Here is a 16,579-nt window from a genome sequence, read left to right as displayed (position 1 = left end):
TGCTGAATACGCACACATTCCAGAAAGTGAGAGACTGGCTTTTCAGGCTGTGTAAAGTAAATAATGGGCTACTGATTCACTTGGCATTAACAAATGTTTATTTATAAGCAACTTAAATGACTGAAAATAAAAAAGTATCAAGTAGTAAATTATGTGAAATAGACACATTGAAAAATGAAATGAAATTAAACCTGCTACAATGAAAAATAAATTAAGACTTTTTGTTAATGGATGGGTGATTGCTTCTGTGTTACCATGGAAGGTTTTCCTTTAACCTTGTCAGATAAAAGGGAAAAGAATTCCATAAATCTACAATGTGACCTTTTAAATAAAAAACAACAGTGCAGTTTTATAAAGTGTTTAAACACATGTAAGAGCCTGACTCTGACATGAAGAAATTTCCAGAATAAATTCTGCAAAACCCGTGTTAGAAGGATTAACCGTTTGTATGACATTAACCAGAACAGAGGCTAAAATAACAATAGCCCTGAAGACAGACCTTTCAACAGGCTATTTACCAAAGAACTCGTTTGCAGGTATGTGATGCCACGGGTGTCTGAGTAAGAGTAACATAATTTTCAAAGGCCTGGAGCATCCAGAAAACCCAATGGAGCTGATGGCAAATGTGTATATTCTGTAATCCTGAAAGCGGGTTATTTCTACCTAACCATGACCTTTCCCTTAGCTTCTATAGTCTTGTTAATGCCTGAAACCATAGGCTCTTGAAGACTGGCCAGCATGTATGCATTCTGTGAATTTTATGCCCCTGTGAGGTACATCACACATACCACCTCCGAGGCAGCTGTTAGACAAGAGAGGTGCCTTTCCCTTCCCTGCCTCCCAGCTGCAGAAAAAGTATGGGGCAAGAAAAAGTAAGGAGATTTCTGACACCTCCTTTGGGTTCCTGGGAAGGAGAAGTGCTGGAGCTGGCTCAAGAGGGGCCTTAGGAAGGGAGGAGAGGACAAAAGGGAGCTGGGCTGTCCCAGCAGTAATGAGCTGCTAGCTGTAAAGGCTTTTGTTTTTTCTAATGTCACCCTGCAAACTAAGAAGAAAGGCTCCGGGAAAAAGAAAGTGAATTATTTGTACAACTCCCTGGGCTTGCAGAGTCCCACTGAGCAACACAGGACTCCTCATGAGCCCGCCTGCAAAGCGGATTTTGACAAAATGCAGCAATGACATCATAGCAGTGCTCATCGATGTCATCCTGAGCTACTGCAACCCATACTGAATTCCTTCCCTTCCAGACTGCCTGAGGGGGAGGACACTTCCCGCTGCCAGCCAGTCCTGGACATGAAGCACTCCAGTGTTTATTAAATTATCCTCACCACTGTTATGCAAAAACCCTCCAGAAATCCTTTTCCCTAGCTGCAAGGCTAGCGCTGCCTTAGCAAAACCTTCTGCACTTGGTCCCTGTCTTGTGTGACTTTATTGCTCCCTTTACGGGAGCCATCACAAACCTTAGGTTCAGAAGAAGAGTAAAAAGCTACCCTTCTCCCCTACGTGTGGAAAAAGACCAGACAGCAGCCTTTTTGGAGCAGTAGGATCTAACTGCAGCTGTCAGGCAAGCCAAAATGGGTGGCTGAGAGAAGGCCAGGGCAATTGCCAACAGCATACCTGGCCAACAGGAACCAAAGCTTTCCGGTTGGGAAAGGACAGCAGTGGGCAGATGGCTCTGAAGCCCTTTCACGGGAGACACACTATATCCCAAAATATTAGGTCTATCTCAGCATCATGCTTAGCCTCACCAGTAGAGCAAGGCACCTTTGTGTCCCGCAGTCCACAAAGTGTCCCTTGGTTCAGAGCCACCACCCAGCCCAAAATACGAAAACATTTTGGGGGAATATTTTTAAAATATGCTCTAAAGTTGCCATATGGTATTGAAAGATCTGAAATTGGGGTAGCATGAGGGTGGGGGGGGGAAGTAGTTAATTAAACTGCCAGTAAATATCTGCAAATGTTTGCATAATAGGCATTTAAATTCAGTATGCTACCTCTCTTTTGTATTTCCTGCATCTGTTCTGATTTTCTGTTTTATTCCATTGTAAACGCAGATAATCTGAGATAAGGCAATGTGTTTATCTTTCAGAGGAAGAAATTAAACACAGAGCTGGTATTTCAGGGTATGATTTTGTTAATAGTATAAAATAAAAATTGCCTTGCTGTATATAGTTTCCAGCCCTCGTGGAGGCTACAGCGAGTATTCTGCATATGGGATATTGTATATGTCCAACTATCATCCAGTTCACAGCTAATAGCCAGGGACCATATTTTTGGGGTTGAGAGGATTGTGTTGTAGTGGCACCTAGAAGCTCTGCCTTGAAACAATGCTGATACTACTGAAAACAAGAGGGAAAAAAAGGCTGCCTCTGTTGCAGTGAACTTACAAAATATCAAACAGGCAAAGAGCAATGAGATCTGATGAAACAGACAGAAGGAAGACTGTCACGGGCCTAGCAACTTATTCTAGAATCTTTTTCTGCATTTTTAGGACACAAATGTCCTAGTTTTATTTGCAAAAAAGGACTCTAGCACTCTGCTGCAAAGTAGGTATTTGTAATCCTGCACTTCAGATAGACAAGAGAACTCAACCTTTGCCTTTAGTGAACATTTAAAACAAAACAAAGACATCTGAGGGCATTTGTCAGTCTACTGGGGAAAAAAAAAAGGAGAAGTGGAACAGGAGAGTAAGATACTGCTGTTGCTGTTGCTTTTCAGACTGTGAAACCCCTGATATGAGATGCTTCATGTTTTCCAAGTTTCGTTCAGAACTTTTCAAAGAGGGTTTGGCCAAAGATCAGGTACTAGTGCTAGCACTGAGAAAGTGCTTGATGATGCCTGGCTTGAAGGTATTAAAGAGTAATCAGCAAGGAAAGAGGCCTTTACCTCCATGCATTGCTGAGCAGAGAGAGGAAAAAGGATGGAAATGGCTTCAGCATCACAGCAGCCCATTGCAATGCTCTGAATATGCTGGCAGCAACACACAAATCCACCTGGAAAACCAAGCTCTGGGAGCATGCCTGCCTCCCAGGATAGGGCTGTGAGTGGATTTCAAAATTAAGATTTTCAGGCTTCTCTAAAGGCTTTTTAACTCTAAAGACTTCTAGCTTTTTAGATTCATTCTTTTGCCTTAAGCCGTCAAGCCTGAAAGTACGTATTTTTCCTTTTTGCCTCAATTTTCTGCCTGGTACAATGTATGTTCCCTCACTCACTGCACCTCCTTTGTGTCAGTATCTGAGAGCACATTTATAGTCATGGGTGGATCAGTGTGGACAGGGGTGGCTGAGACACCCTCGGCTTTGATCGGCACCGTTCACGCAGCACAACGGACCACTGCACAACTGCTGCTTCAAGGTGTATTCACACCATTACTCATACTTCTACCAGTCTTGGGGATATGGATTTGAACCACAGGACTGATGATTATAATAATTTTGGGATATCCAGCTCAAGGTGCTTTTTCATGACCTGAGCATTCATCTTCTGAAATCAGGCCTCTCAGACTGAGCAAGCCAGAAGTACAAGCCACTTCAAAATCACTGCAAGAACTCCTAGCCATAGGCTTCAAAATGCTGTTTGTCATGACATTTATAAACTTCCCTTGAACTCAGACATCTTGAGGACTTTTGCTTTCTGTAAGTTCAAAGCAGCGTGAAATGAAGACTTTTTTATGAATAGAGCCATGTGAGCTTTTACACCTGCATGTAAAACAAAATGAATGCATTTTGTTACTACTCTGAACCGTATAGCCACTTCTATTAAAAGCTGCAGGCAAATAGCTATCTGTAGTGAGCCACAGATTAGTCATATTTGTTTTCCAAGGAGGTTTATAAATAGTGTGTAGGGGGGAAACAGAACGTATTTTGCAAATGAGCCCAGATGGAAAACTAGCAGATGGCCTAGTACTGTATTTTGTATGCTCAGCTCTACATTTAAATTAAAAATTTTCATAATTTAGATGAAGGTCTGTAACAACAGTAGCTACCTTTCCTATGGCAGTGTCATATATATCATATATCACAGGTATCACCTGCAGTCTTTTCATAAAATAGTTATAAAATGTACATACAAATTTTTGCTACTTAGTGAAAAGAGAGAGAGGGAATAAAATGTAATTCATGGAAATTAAAGAAAGGGCAAAATAAAAACCTTTTATATAGATAAACATCATGTAATAAAGATATCTGCCACCATCTGGCTTTTCCCCCCTGCAAACCCACGACCTCATTTGGGAGGGGAAAGAAAAGAAGCATCACATTTGTAATGTGACTTCAGCCAAAAACCAGAAGGCTGGTAGGATTTTCCTATTGCATTACCCGAACAATATGGAGTTCTTCAGCTTGACTAATCAAAAGCAGGTCAAGAGAAGAGGGTCAGCTCATGCGTGGCCATGAGCACACGCTATATTCTGGGAACAGAATCAAGAGCAGTGATTTACATGCTCACATTTTCTTCCCATAACGCAGTATGTGGAGACATGTGGGTGTATCTGCCGTACGCTCAGCAGTTCCTAGGGCAAGGGCGATACCTGGCACTCATCTCACAGATCGGAGGGATGCAGCAGGTCTTTCCACCCTGACATCAGGCAGAGCAGGGGCTGTTTTCTCGGCACGCAAACCCAGCCTATGCTGCTGCCCGGAGCATTCACGCGGCCCGGGAGAGATGCGGCCCCCGTACTCACACCCAGCAGTCTCCCCGGGTCTCTGACTTCAACCTCACGCTGCCTATCAGCGGAGGGAAGAGGTGCTACATTTATGGCAGTCTCTAAACGGGCTGTATTGAAATCAACTGCAAGTTGCATTTGGTCTTGGGATACAGAAATCGGGAAGAGTAAAAATGACTTCAAGGTGTTTCTGCTTTTTCTGTGTCCTGGTCCCCCTTGTTGCCTGCAAGTCAACAGCTCGCTGGTTTCAGAAATCCATTCCCTGCGATAGAAAGGATATGTTTTATGATGAGATAGCTTCTTCTCTTGCTGTCACAGTCACAATATTTAAGCCTCTTACCGTAGTGTATTAAATAGTGTGACTCAGGACTGTCATCTGGCTCCTCTTCTCGCTCGGCCTGTCCCTGCGGAGGGAATTCTGTGTGTTTTGCTTAGCTCTGGTAAATACTATTTTTTTTACATGTGGCTATGTGCACATGAGTAAAGGAAGGACTGAAGACACGTGGCTTGCGTTGTAGCAAGACTGGGGGTGTCTGTGACAGTCTTGCCCACTTGCGGGAGTTCATTCCACGGTTACAGCTCAGCGCCCAGGGTGGCAAACACTAGCTTGGCCTTATGCAACATTTGATAACACAAATAGCCTGACAAATATGGGCTAAAACACCAAACCCGGAAACCTGGTGTTTCACATTAACCAATGTGTTAACGAACACTTTTTAGGCATTTGTTTTACTGTTTATACAACTCAGTAAGAAGCAGTTTCCTTCACCGGGTGAGGGATGCTATTGCAGTGCTGTCCGTCTCTGAGCACTCCTTCAGAATTTTCTACACAGGTTCGACCTTTATGGAAGCACATTTTTAAGAGAAATGTCTGCTTATTAAATTCTCCCCTCCATCACCTTGTTTTTCCTCACATGTGCATCGCTACTCAGGTGGCTGCAGAGACATCTGCTGGTTGTTATATGTTTTGAATATTTATTAATTGCAAGGAAGACAGAAAATTCTTCAAATTTACATTTAGATTCTTTCTCGGTTTCCTGAAACCTGTTGAAATCAGGTTTGGCTTCCTCAAGCACCTTCTGGCACTGCCTGAATTTCCTATTAGTTAGGAAATGCATGAATATATGACTAACATGTTAGTTTCAAGTCAGGACATGACTGAAATGGAAACTGAACTCATTAGGTGAAGGAATGAGTCTGCTTCTGTAATGGGATTTAGCAAACTTTCCGAGTTGTGAGAAATCTAGTTTGAGTATAACTCTGATTTTATTCAAACTTGGCTACCATACCAATGATTGAGCTCTTGACATTACCAATAGCATGGTTAGGTATGATTAAAAATTTAGGATGACTCCCACATACTACATGCAACTTTCTAACCTATTTTGTATGCCCCAAATTGTCTTTTGGCATTACTTCTATATTACAAGTGCAAATTCACCAAAGTAAAGAATATTCCTTAGCAATTTGTGCAGTATACGGAAAAGCCAAGCTGCCATGAAGCTGCATACCACTTTCTATATAAACAGTATGCCTGCTCCTCTGCCTGTATGTCTCTGTGCAGAAGCTCCTCCAGTCCTTGCACAGGGCTACTGCTTCCCAACCTCCCCTGGAACAGTTAAAGGTAAAGCCAATCCCACTTTACAAGCTTGACTCCAGAGCTATTACGTAATTCACACTGTTTTGCAGACCTAGTAATCCAGTAGCATGTGTTTTGTGCTGAAACACCAGACTGGTAATCAGGCAACACGCAATGTGATCTGAGCTTTCAAGGCAGGTGAACTCCAGTGTAAATCATGGTTCTGCACAGAGGTTGGTCTCTTCTGTTCTTAATTACATCTGTGCAACCTATTTGTTTATGGTTGTCTAATGTACTGTGTGGGCTATTTGCATTCCCAGCAGGCACATTTCCCTGTTGAACACTTCTCTGAGAATGAAAACATCTCAGTCATCAATTCAAATGCGAGGCACAAAAATTTAATACTTATCTTAGCTGATGTTAACTGGCTTTTCAGCACTTAGATCTAAAAAATGTGTGTGGCTGTAAAAATAGCAGACGTAAAAGTCCAACTGTTTACTGAGGGAGGAGAAAAATTGATTTGTTCTCATTGAGATTTGCACTGTAATTTCTTATTCTGTTTTTTGGGGTATTTGGAGTTCCCAAGATCTTTAACTCTCTGATTATATGCTTTCATACACACTTTCATTCATTCTATCACCAAAAAGAACAGATGAGGGGACACTTCCTCGTGCATATCTCCTCAACTTGAAGAGAAAGACAGAGAGCAAGTGCATATATTCATCAGGACTTTGAAACAAACTTTATTGTCTGTGTCACATTTGATGGGAAGATTGTAAACTAAAGGCTAGAGTCCAGTCCTATTTGTTCTCTGCATACGGAACAGCTCTGGAATATTTTGGAGACCACTAATGGTGGCGGGAGTAGACATGAAGCTGCAGAGGCAGGAGGAGGCTGGCTGCCCGAGGCATGCTCAGGTGCCTGAGCGGGGTTGCCATGACTGACATTCGGTCCCTGCCATGGAGCTGCTAACAGCAAAGTCACTGCCTCTTTCCACCCCGACACGTGGCCCACACGCCCCCAGTTCATCTGCCAGAGGCTCCTGGGGATGGGGATAGGACAAACCTTTCCAGTGCATGTGGAGCGGCTTGCACAATGAGGGCTCTCGTCAAAATTTGGGCTTGGTATAGTGATAATATTTATTAGAGGTAGGATCTTTGGGATGAATTGCTGAAGGCTGTCAACATGCTGCTAGTCTTCTAGAGCAGAAAAAGAACAAAGAAGGAAATATCAAAGTTTCCCATAAAGAGACCTATGAATGATTTCATGATGGGATTTTCATTTACATTGTTAAACTAACTGAAGAAGACAGCATACATAGACAAGCTCTCCCAACAACTCTACACCGTTAGTGTATCAGACCATTGTCCAAATGTCCTGCCTGGAAGATGAGCTATTTCCTTCAGGTAAGCACAACAGATTTTCTTTTTTGCCTATTCCATTTTTTTCCCCTAAGTATATACTCTTTTCATGACTACGGACCAGTGGCCGTCCTGCATCTTCATTTGTAAATAAACTGATTCAACGCTTCAAAGAAAGATGAGCCCAACTCAAAAAGGACCTGAGTGACCATCGCTAAAGCCTGGACCGGGGGGTATAATTCCCATCAGCTGCTGCTTCTGTAACTTAAATTATGGTGGAGCAGCTCTCCCAGCGCCAGCTGAAGCACAGGTACATAGCTGAGGGGGCATTCATGCTGTGCAATCTCATGCACCTAAGTCAGAAGACAAGGCTCCTATGAGAAGGCTTTTTTTCTCAAGGGTGGCTCAGACCAGAGCTTTGATTTAGATGCTCATAAAGTTAAATGCAAAATGATGCTTTGGGAAGGAAGTGCTAGGACATTGTATGGGAAGTCTCCACCACTGGTGAAGAGAGGGGAGGAAGAGTTATTAGCCAGTGTCTTCCTCCCAGCTAGTGTCAGAAATGGCTCTTTTAGGACAAGTATTCAAAGAATCACTCTCACAAAGCTTCCTCTGCCAAGGGACCCATCAGGTGGAAAACTATCAGTTTGACAAATGAATATGCGAGAGAAAACTTGAGGACAGCTGCAGCCTGTAGAGTAGCGACCCCAACATAATTGCACAGATGGAAGCAGTCACGGGGAGACCTGCTATTGCTCTGTGCACCAGTTTAATCATGGGAAAGATGCAAGGCTTGACAGCAGGTGAAGTAGCTCCAGGAAGGATCATTTCCTTCACTTTAACCTTGGGATGTCCTTTCTCAAAGTATTCCCCAGCTGCTTCAATTCATGGCTAATGAAATAGTCATTGCCAAGCACAACCACTTTCCTAGAGTTTGTCTCCACAGGATAAAAACTTCAGTGGCAACTGAAACTGAAGTCCTGACCTTGATCTGTGAAAAGGAGGAAAATGAGGACGAGAGAAAGTCCGAGTTGTTTTATAACTTGAAGCAAATAGCAGCACTTTGCAGCACCTGTCTCAGTCCTTTTCCCTTAACCTGGCATGTTCTGACCAAGCTTAGTTCTCTCTTTAAAAAAGTAATTCTGTCATGATGATCATTATATTTTCCTGAGATGAGAATTACGTATAGTTGCGGCACCTGCAAGCTGATATAATTCTCTCTTCCCTAAACAGATTTTTGTTTGTTTTGCCTTGAACAGGTTTGTGGGCATCTTTAACGGCCAAATCTTCAATGTGTGGTCAAACACCTTATTACAAACATTTTAACTGATGATAGATGAGGAGTAAAGCTTTTAAGTGCATTGTGTCACAGCGTGGCATAAAACACAGATGCTAGGGGAGGCACAGGGCTACTACTCTGTCTTAGTGTATCTAAGAAAAAGCGCGTTCATGTCCAACATCTGCTCTCTGCTCGCTGTGATGTTAGCCAACGCACAAGTTTTTCAGCTGGTTGCTGAAAACAGATCAAGAGACATTTTCTTAAAGATTCCTTTCAGTATGGATCTATCCAATCCATTTTGTTTTTAGGAACTGAAGTCAAAGGCCGGTCTCCAGGACGAGTTTATATGAGAAGACACTGCTGTAAGCATTTGTCAAGGTTAAGGAAAGCACGGTGAGGACCTGCACGTTCTGCATGGAGCCCGCACCCGTGCTGAGGGTTTTACCTTCTCAGTGGGCAGGACTGACAGCAGTCCTGCAGCTGGTCTAAAACTCCCCAGGGCTTCATCCCTGTCCTTGCTTGCTCCGGCTGGACGCGCTAAGCGTCTGGTGCACCGACCAGTCAACGCTGGACACGCAGCCCACGGCCGCAGGCGGATCTGGCACAGGTCCCTGCTCCTGGCGTGCTGCTTTGGGGGTCTGCAAGTACCAGATGATGCCAAGGTAGAGGGAAGGACCTCCTTGGAGATGGCAGGATGGGTAACCGACAGGCTAGCTGGTGGTAGTTGTACTGTGAGTTTTGTTTCTAGTTGCAGAGCCCTTGAAAAGCAGTCTGGGGTCTTCTCATGGGGCTACAGGAATGATTGCTGCAGGGATTCATGCAGAACGTGACGCATTGGCTCAACCTTTTTCAGAGAGGTCTACGTCGCTCGGTGGGATAGTTAGTATCTTAAGCTATTTTGCTCCGTTATTACACAGGGTATTGCTTCCCATGGCTTACGGTGACATTCAGTGTTATGGCTTGAACAAGCGAGTAACTGAGACTGAAGCTGCTACAGCAGTGGGGATAAATGCTGGCTACGTTCTGTAAAAATAATTTGGCACGCGAAATTAAGCACAGCAAGATTTATGTACCTGGCATCCCCTCCCTGTTTAAGAAGGATGCAGTGAAAATCCAAGACACTGCAGTTAGGGTTATATGACCGGTTATGATGCAAACCTAGCAAACTTTAGCAGAGGGGCTGAGAGCTGTTTTGTTTCCTGAAGCTGAACAACTGATCAGTAGAAATGTAACAGGCCTAATGTGCCCAGGAAATGACGGCTGCAGAAGAAATACTTTTTGTAGATACGCTTTGTTTTTCAGATTCTTTCAGCAGAAAGAAAACCACTGTCTCTCGCTGCTATGAAAGAAAATAAAATCCGTGAGTCAGATCCTGAAGTCTTTCCTTAGGCTTTTTTTGCTCTTTGGGAATCTGCCTGAGGAAAGGCTAAGTAAAAAGGGGCGTTAGAATAGGAGGCATTTACGCTAGTTTCAATAAGGAAATGTTGAATGTTAGTGTAACCGTCTGAACAAACGCGGGTGTACATCGCTCTGAAATCTGTGGGCAGGCAGTTAGGTGCACAGCTCTTGCCCTAGGATTTATGCCCCCTTTTCAAGGTCCTCGGGGAACATGTACCTACACTCCCACGCGCTTCCTGAAAAAAAGGCGTTCCTGGACCGCTGACGAATGGCTGCAGAAAGCCCGTCAGGGTCCCCATAAAACTCACGCGAAGCGATTAAGGCCACCCAGCTGACGGTGGCGGTGGTGGTGCCCGCTCTGCGAGGCTGGGCTGCCCCGGCCGGGGAGCGCGTAACGGTGCGTGCGGCGCTGCACCCGAGGTCAGGCTGCTCCAGCCCTCCGCTGGCTGGAGAGGTCTCGGAGGGTATCTGCCTTTCCTCGGTGCGAGGCCTCACCAACGCTGCCTGTTTGACCATGGGTCGGCTATTTGGCCAGGGCAGGTAAGCAAGGCGGCATTTCTGCTAATGAACAATGCTCTGAAGCATTGCAGTTATGCAGAATACCGTATTTTACTATTGCTTCAGCCCACATGTTAAAAATTGCCTTTATGCAGGCGGTTCCACCTGAAAAAAAACTCTTATTCCCGCTTTTGTAGAACAGGGTTAGGAGGAACAGACATGGAAAGCACTGAATAGTTTCTTAAAACTGACATGTTGTTAGGGTTATTGGACTCCCTAGTCTTTTGCAGTCACAGAAATGCAAAAACTTACACACTTCTGTTGTTTTTTTCTAGGTCTACCTCTGCGTAATTGAGTGGCAGTCCCAGAGTGTTGGATGGCTCAAGGTTTCTACCATAAAGACCTCTTAAGGTTTTCTAAGTATGTGAGACAGACATCTTAGACAATCCTTCCACAGATAATTCTTGAATGAGGCCTGCTGAAATAGTTTTCTAAATCCTCTGTTACGGCAGGGTACTGGAATTTACAATATGTAGAGACAAAAGGGATAGGCTCAAGCTCTTATCTTGTCTTTATTAGGGTATTTTCAAACAGCTGGGTTGCCAGCTCTTTAAAAGCTGCCATTTTTGTTCTTCTAATAGTTCACCTTTCAGCCTCCGTAAGGAAAGCAGAGATGGTCCCTACTCCGGCCTTGGCCAGCACAGCAGTTCTTCAGGGTCAGGCTTCTGCTGAAGCAGGGGCCAGGCACCAGCCTTGCATCTCTAAATTTTCCCTTCTTCCCACACAGGACATCACGGAGGAGCACAATCCGTCTGTGAAGTGCTATTATTACTACACTGTAACCAGCAAGGCACTTTGAAGGTAGTAGAAAGGAGTCACCTTGGCTTCCCAATGTTCCTCAGGCTTTGTGCTTTGCGCTTTGCCCAGTGGGGTTTCTTCATGATTTTGTACTGTTTCTTGATAAAACCTACTAAACACCTTAATTAGGAGCAGCCACATCATCTCTTTTTGAAGAGCTTTTATTCCTGCTGCTCCAGCTGCATCACAGTTATCAAAGTGAAGTTCTTGCTGCTGCCTCTTTGACACCTAGGGCACTGAAGCATCATTATAATGTAGCCTATATATTAGGGTAAAAGATATTGACAGAGCATCAGCTGCAGAGGAAAGCAGTGGGAGGACAATAACCTGATAAAAATTAGGTTTGTTTGTACAATGCAAGGATTAAAAATATAATAGCTCAGCTGGTGCTAAACCAGTTTGGTGTGTGTCTGTTGGGTTTCCGTCTTGTGCAAAAGGCTTGTCTTTGCTAGCTGCAGTGCAGTCACCCTCGGTGCTGCGCTATGCCCTTTTCTCTGGGAAGACGCGTGCGTGTGTCGAGCCCTCACCACCGCCATGTGCCTGGACAGGGGCAGCGCAGAGGTCCTCTCGTCCTCCTGCCCCGCTGCAGCCCGTTGACTTTCATGCTTCCAAGGTTTCACCTCCTGCCCGCTGCCCTCTTTCTGCGTCCACGCTTCCAACACTGCACACTGCTTCAGGATCGCCTGATTTCAGCTTCTTTCCTTTCAATGTTGTATTTTCTGCAGAAATGGTTGGACTCTATCCCTCTTTGGTTATTCTGAGGGTCACATCTCCCCTCTTTGATCATCCGTCCCCTCTGCTTGTCTCTCAGTGTCCTTCTGCCAACCAGGAGTGGCTCTGGCCTGCTCTCCCTTTCTCACTCACACCACTTTTTTTCCTCCCTGACATCAAGTTTAAAACCACACGTACTCAAACAAATAGTTTGTTTTTCAAGTCTGCAGCCATATGCACAGAGAAACCTACAACAAAAGAGAAACCTTCCTTGTTGTTTCCTCCTCCTCCTATTTTCACTGGGGGCAAGGAAAAAACTCTTTATGTAACTTTCTGCCACAGTGGAATCCGGCTTTATCTGAAGGAGGAAAATGTGTGGATGCCTGTACTCACAGGCTGAGCATACGTCCTGAGATAAGGAAGAGAATCAAATTCTCAAGGGCAGAAATCTCTGAGCCAGTCTGATTGTAGCTTTTGCTTTCTGGACATTCTTTTTTTTTTTTTTAATTAATTCTCTGGAGGTGTTTTATCCTTATTCCTGAATGGTAAATAAATGTTGAAAATCTATCTTTACAGGGAAACAAAAACACTGATAGCCCACATCTACCTTAGAGCTCACTGGCAGAATAGTAAGGGTGGAACAAGATTATTCTTAAACCCATCTTTCTGCCACATTTGTAAATTAGAACAATATTATTCTTTGGGCAGACATAGAAAGGCAGTCAAAGATTATGTTCATCTCTGCTTTATAGCACACTTCAGAGCTGAACAATTCATAATGTGCAAACTACCCTACGAAAGCAGCCTTTTCTTTAGCTTGCAAATGATGTGTGCCCAGGCTTATGTTCTGAGGGACTGCTTTGTTAAAAAAAGTTTAATATGCCCTATCTAGACATATAGAAGTTTAGAGGCTGTTTGCAAACAGTTTGCTTCAGCTGTCTTGATCATCCTTTAATGCATCAGCAGCAAAAAGTGCAGCCAAATACTTTGGTTTCTTACTTAGAAAGCAGAAAAGAATAAAAGACTACTTAGATATTCAGGTACTCCTGAGTACAACTATGAAGAATGACTGAAAAGTCACTTCCATGAAAATATAAACTTTGTAGAAAAGCAATAGAATCACTGAGTGATTCAAAATTTAAAAGTAATTATGCCTTCTCTTCTTTTTCACCTTGCTTCAGTGTACACGACACTGTCTTTCCTCTGATGTGTTGCCCAACTCTGCTGGGCATCGCTGGTTCATTATAAAGTAACTCCTGCAGGATGGCATTTTGGGATGAAGCAAAAAAACCTTCTTTGTGCAGTAAGAACAATGTAAAGGAGTCATTTACTGGATTGGCAGATTTCCTGGTCTTTGCTGTGTGGGTATTTATTGCTGAGACGGGGGAGGAAACTGAATCATAAACATCTCAGTGACTTTGAATAAAAGCTAAAGAAGTGCTGAGGTCATTCTAGCAGCTTGTGTTTGCAGAGCACAACAAAAGGTGTTCGACAGAAAAATACTTACTTCAGCCAGCTACACTAGAAATGGGCTTGAGTCACATTATTAGATATTATTTGTTTGTATGAATGAGGTGCAAGAAAAGCGTGCTCTCAGTCAACTATTCTGCCTGCAATTTACTCTTCCCAGGAAGGTCTCTGTAATTACAGTCTTAAAAAAATTGAGAGCAAACAAAAACAGCCTGCATGGCCACAGCGTTATTGAGACCTCGTTCCACTGTCCAGCCAAAAATGGTATGTTATGTAATTAGTCTCACTCTGAGAGGCATAAAATGCCTAGGCTGAGTTGCTTACCCACTCCAAATACAAGTGTAGGAGGTGGGATTAGGACAGGAGTGAACAGGAAGGCTGACCAAGTTGAGATGCATCCCCTGGGACACGTTTCCTGAGATGCCCTTGGCTTCACAAAGAGCAGAGCATTGGCCTTTCTTCCAGCTGGCTGAATGGTGGTGGGGGGATGGCTGACGATTATGATGTGGCATCAGCCCTAGATAAAAAAGAAACTGCTGCTTAGAAAGCATTTTAACACGAATAGGTAATTAATACATCTAATCATAAGAGACTAGGTATTTAGCAAGCAAACACAAACACTTTCAAATACAGGATTTTTTGGAAAGGGTGCTGCAGGGAGTTTCTATCACTATCCCTTTCCTCTCTGATGTTGCAAATTAACCTTTTCATGTTATCTCCACTGGGGAATGGCAGCTTTGTATCCCAATCACATCACAACAGTAAGGTTCAATGTGGTACAAGCCGAGAAGGCAGACATAGCCACAGATGCTGTATCTTAGCACTTCCAAACCTGATTTCAGCTCACCTGAGGATCCAACACCCGCCCAGCCTTGACAACTTGTAAAGCAACTGATGAAACCTGATTTGTGAAGCTCACCACAAATGAGCTCTCCAGGAGCCTGACCTAACGTGCATGAACTGCTGCCACAAGCAACGTGTTATTTCAGATAGCAGTATCCAAGGTCATCCAAGGAAAATATCAAAGATCTCGTGACACACAGGGTTATGATTACACTAGTCTTCTCCCCCTGTGTGTCACCTTAATAGCTGAAACTGAGATAACTACCCTGAAACCAGCAGCCTTAGGGGATTTTAACCATGTGACTCAAGTGCCCACTGTTCACTCCAGGAAATCGTTTGCTTAATTCATCCTTCCTTCTAAGCAGTGCCCCATACTATAACATAAAAAACTCAAAATCTATGGCTTATTGATCTACATTGGCAACTATGGCTTCTCCGAAACCAATACGTTAATGGATGGATGTGCCAAGATTTACTGTAGCTGCCTGCTGTGTGAGATACGTAATCTGCATTTGCTATAATGACTTTGAAGAAGCCTGTTTCAGCAGCCTGCTGTGTGATGCTCATATAAGAAAAAAAGAATAAGAAAAAAGGGAGATAACTTTACCCATTGCTCCCTCCTCAGTCATTCAGCCCTCTCAAATTCCCAGCTATCAGAAACAAAAAAAAATGTCATTCTAGGTTGCTTTCAGAGTCCTGGGGATCGGAGTCTGCTTGGTGGAGAGGTAATCTGTTTTTCTGCTAGTGGAATGTCCACTCATGCATTCTCAATACAATTTTTTTTCTCTTCTTTTAAGGTGAGAATATAACAGTTTGTGGTCTGCAAGGCCTTGACCAGTGAATGGAGGCAGTTACCTCAATGTCTATAACATCTGATTTGTTGCATAAAAAGCTGGCTGACAGATTCAGAATAATGTACCCCAAGTGCTATCTGCAGCTCTACAACCATGTCCCCAGAAAATATCTCTTGTTCCTACTTGTAACAGGAAAATATTCCTGGCACTAACTCCAGAGGGGCTGTTGAGACCTGAAGAATGAATATATGCAGACAGTGCCTCTGTTGACTGGAAAGCTCAGCTTGCTCCAACCAAGAAGGGGTCCTCAAAGCTCAAGGATGGTGCAGTAACTGTAGCTAGAAGCACAAGTGCACAATTAATACGCTGCATGTCCAGCTGGATTGCCCCCACCAGCAGAGAGGTGCTCACACCACCACAGACCCGTGTATCTTGCGCCACTTTTACTGAAAGTGGTAAGCAAAGGCGCCAGACACACAAGACTCATACTCATCTCTTGCAGGATGTTCCTGAGAAACTAGAATATTGTAGGGCAACTGTATCTGGAAATAAGTGAGATGGAACTTGGCCGTTCTCAGACTTTAAAAAAAACCTGACAAAACTCATGTGCCAACCCAGGTGTCCTCATTCTGATATTTCTTGGCCCTCTGCATATTGAAGGTCACTCTCATCCTCCCTCTCCCTTCTATCCAAAGAGAGCAGCTGCCAGCCACACATACCTGCAACTCTTTAATTCAAACTTCTCCCACGGGGATTCATCGGTACAAAAACCCAATGTGTAACCACATGTGAAAACATACTCCCATTTGCTGCTTCTGTGATGTTTCTCTCCTTTGAAAGAAAAGAGTGGGAAGAAAAAAGGACCATCAGAGGATGTCTTTAAGCTTGACTGAAATGTTTAATGTGGTTTTAGTCAGCCGTTCATTTTAGAGAGTAAACAGTCAGATGGTGGTGATGTCCCTGCAAATATTTGGTACCTGAAAGTTCCAGAGTCACGGGCTTTGACCAGGACGTGAGGGCCACATTCAATTCTTCCATCAATGAAAAGAGTCTTGAATGAGTCTGGGATGCACGGTGCAGGTGTGTTCTTTAGCTACAGATTCCCCTCTGAGAGTACATCTCCCTGTG

The 16,579-nt window shown here is 43.7% G+C and overlaps 1 long non-coding RNA gene across 2 annotated transcripts in view; it reads right to left on the bottom strand.

Annotated features, from left to right (window-relative positions):
* Window positions 1-200: 200 nt before the first annotated feature.
* Window positions 201-16,579, bottom strand: part of LOC104140720 (uncharacterized) — a 69,343-nt gene continuing 52,964 nt past the window's right edge. Inside the window, exons 2-5 of one of the 2 annotated variants that reach the window (XR_011137617.1) lie at window positions 16,429-16,574; window positions 16,171-16,282; window positions 5,001-14,331; window positions 201-4,922 (exon numbers count right to left, since the gene is read on the bottom strand). This is a non-coding gene — a long non-coding RNA (uncharacterized lncRNA). Of the gene's footprint in view, window positions 4,923-5,000; window positions 14,332-16,170; window positions 16,283-16,428; window positions 16,575-16,579 lie in introns of those variants that run through there. The other variant, XR_011137618.1, reaches the window with a different exon arrangement.

This window comes from Struthio camelus, chromosome Z (assembly GCF_040807025.1).
Source record: "Struthio camelus isolate bStrCam1 chromosome Z, bStrCam1.hap1, whole genome shotgun sequence".
NCBI classification, from domain to species: Eukaryota; Metazoa; Chordata; class Aves; order Struthioniformes; family Struthionidae; genus Struthio; species Struthio camelus.
This window is presented reverse-complemented; position numbering and strand designations above follow the sequence as displayed.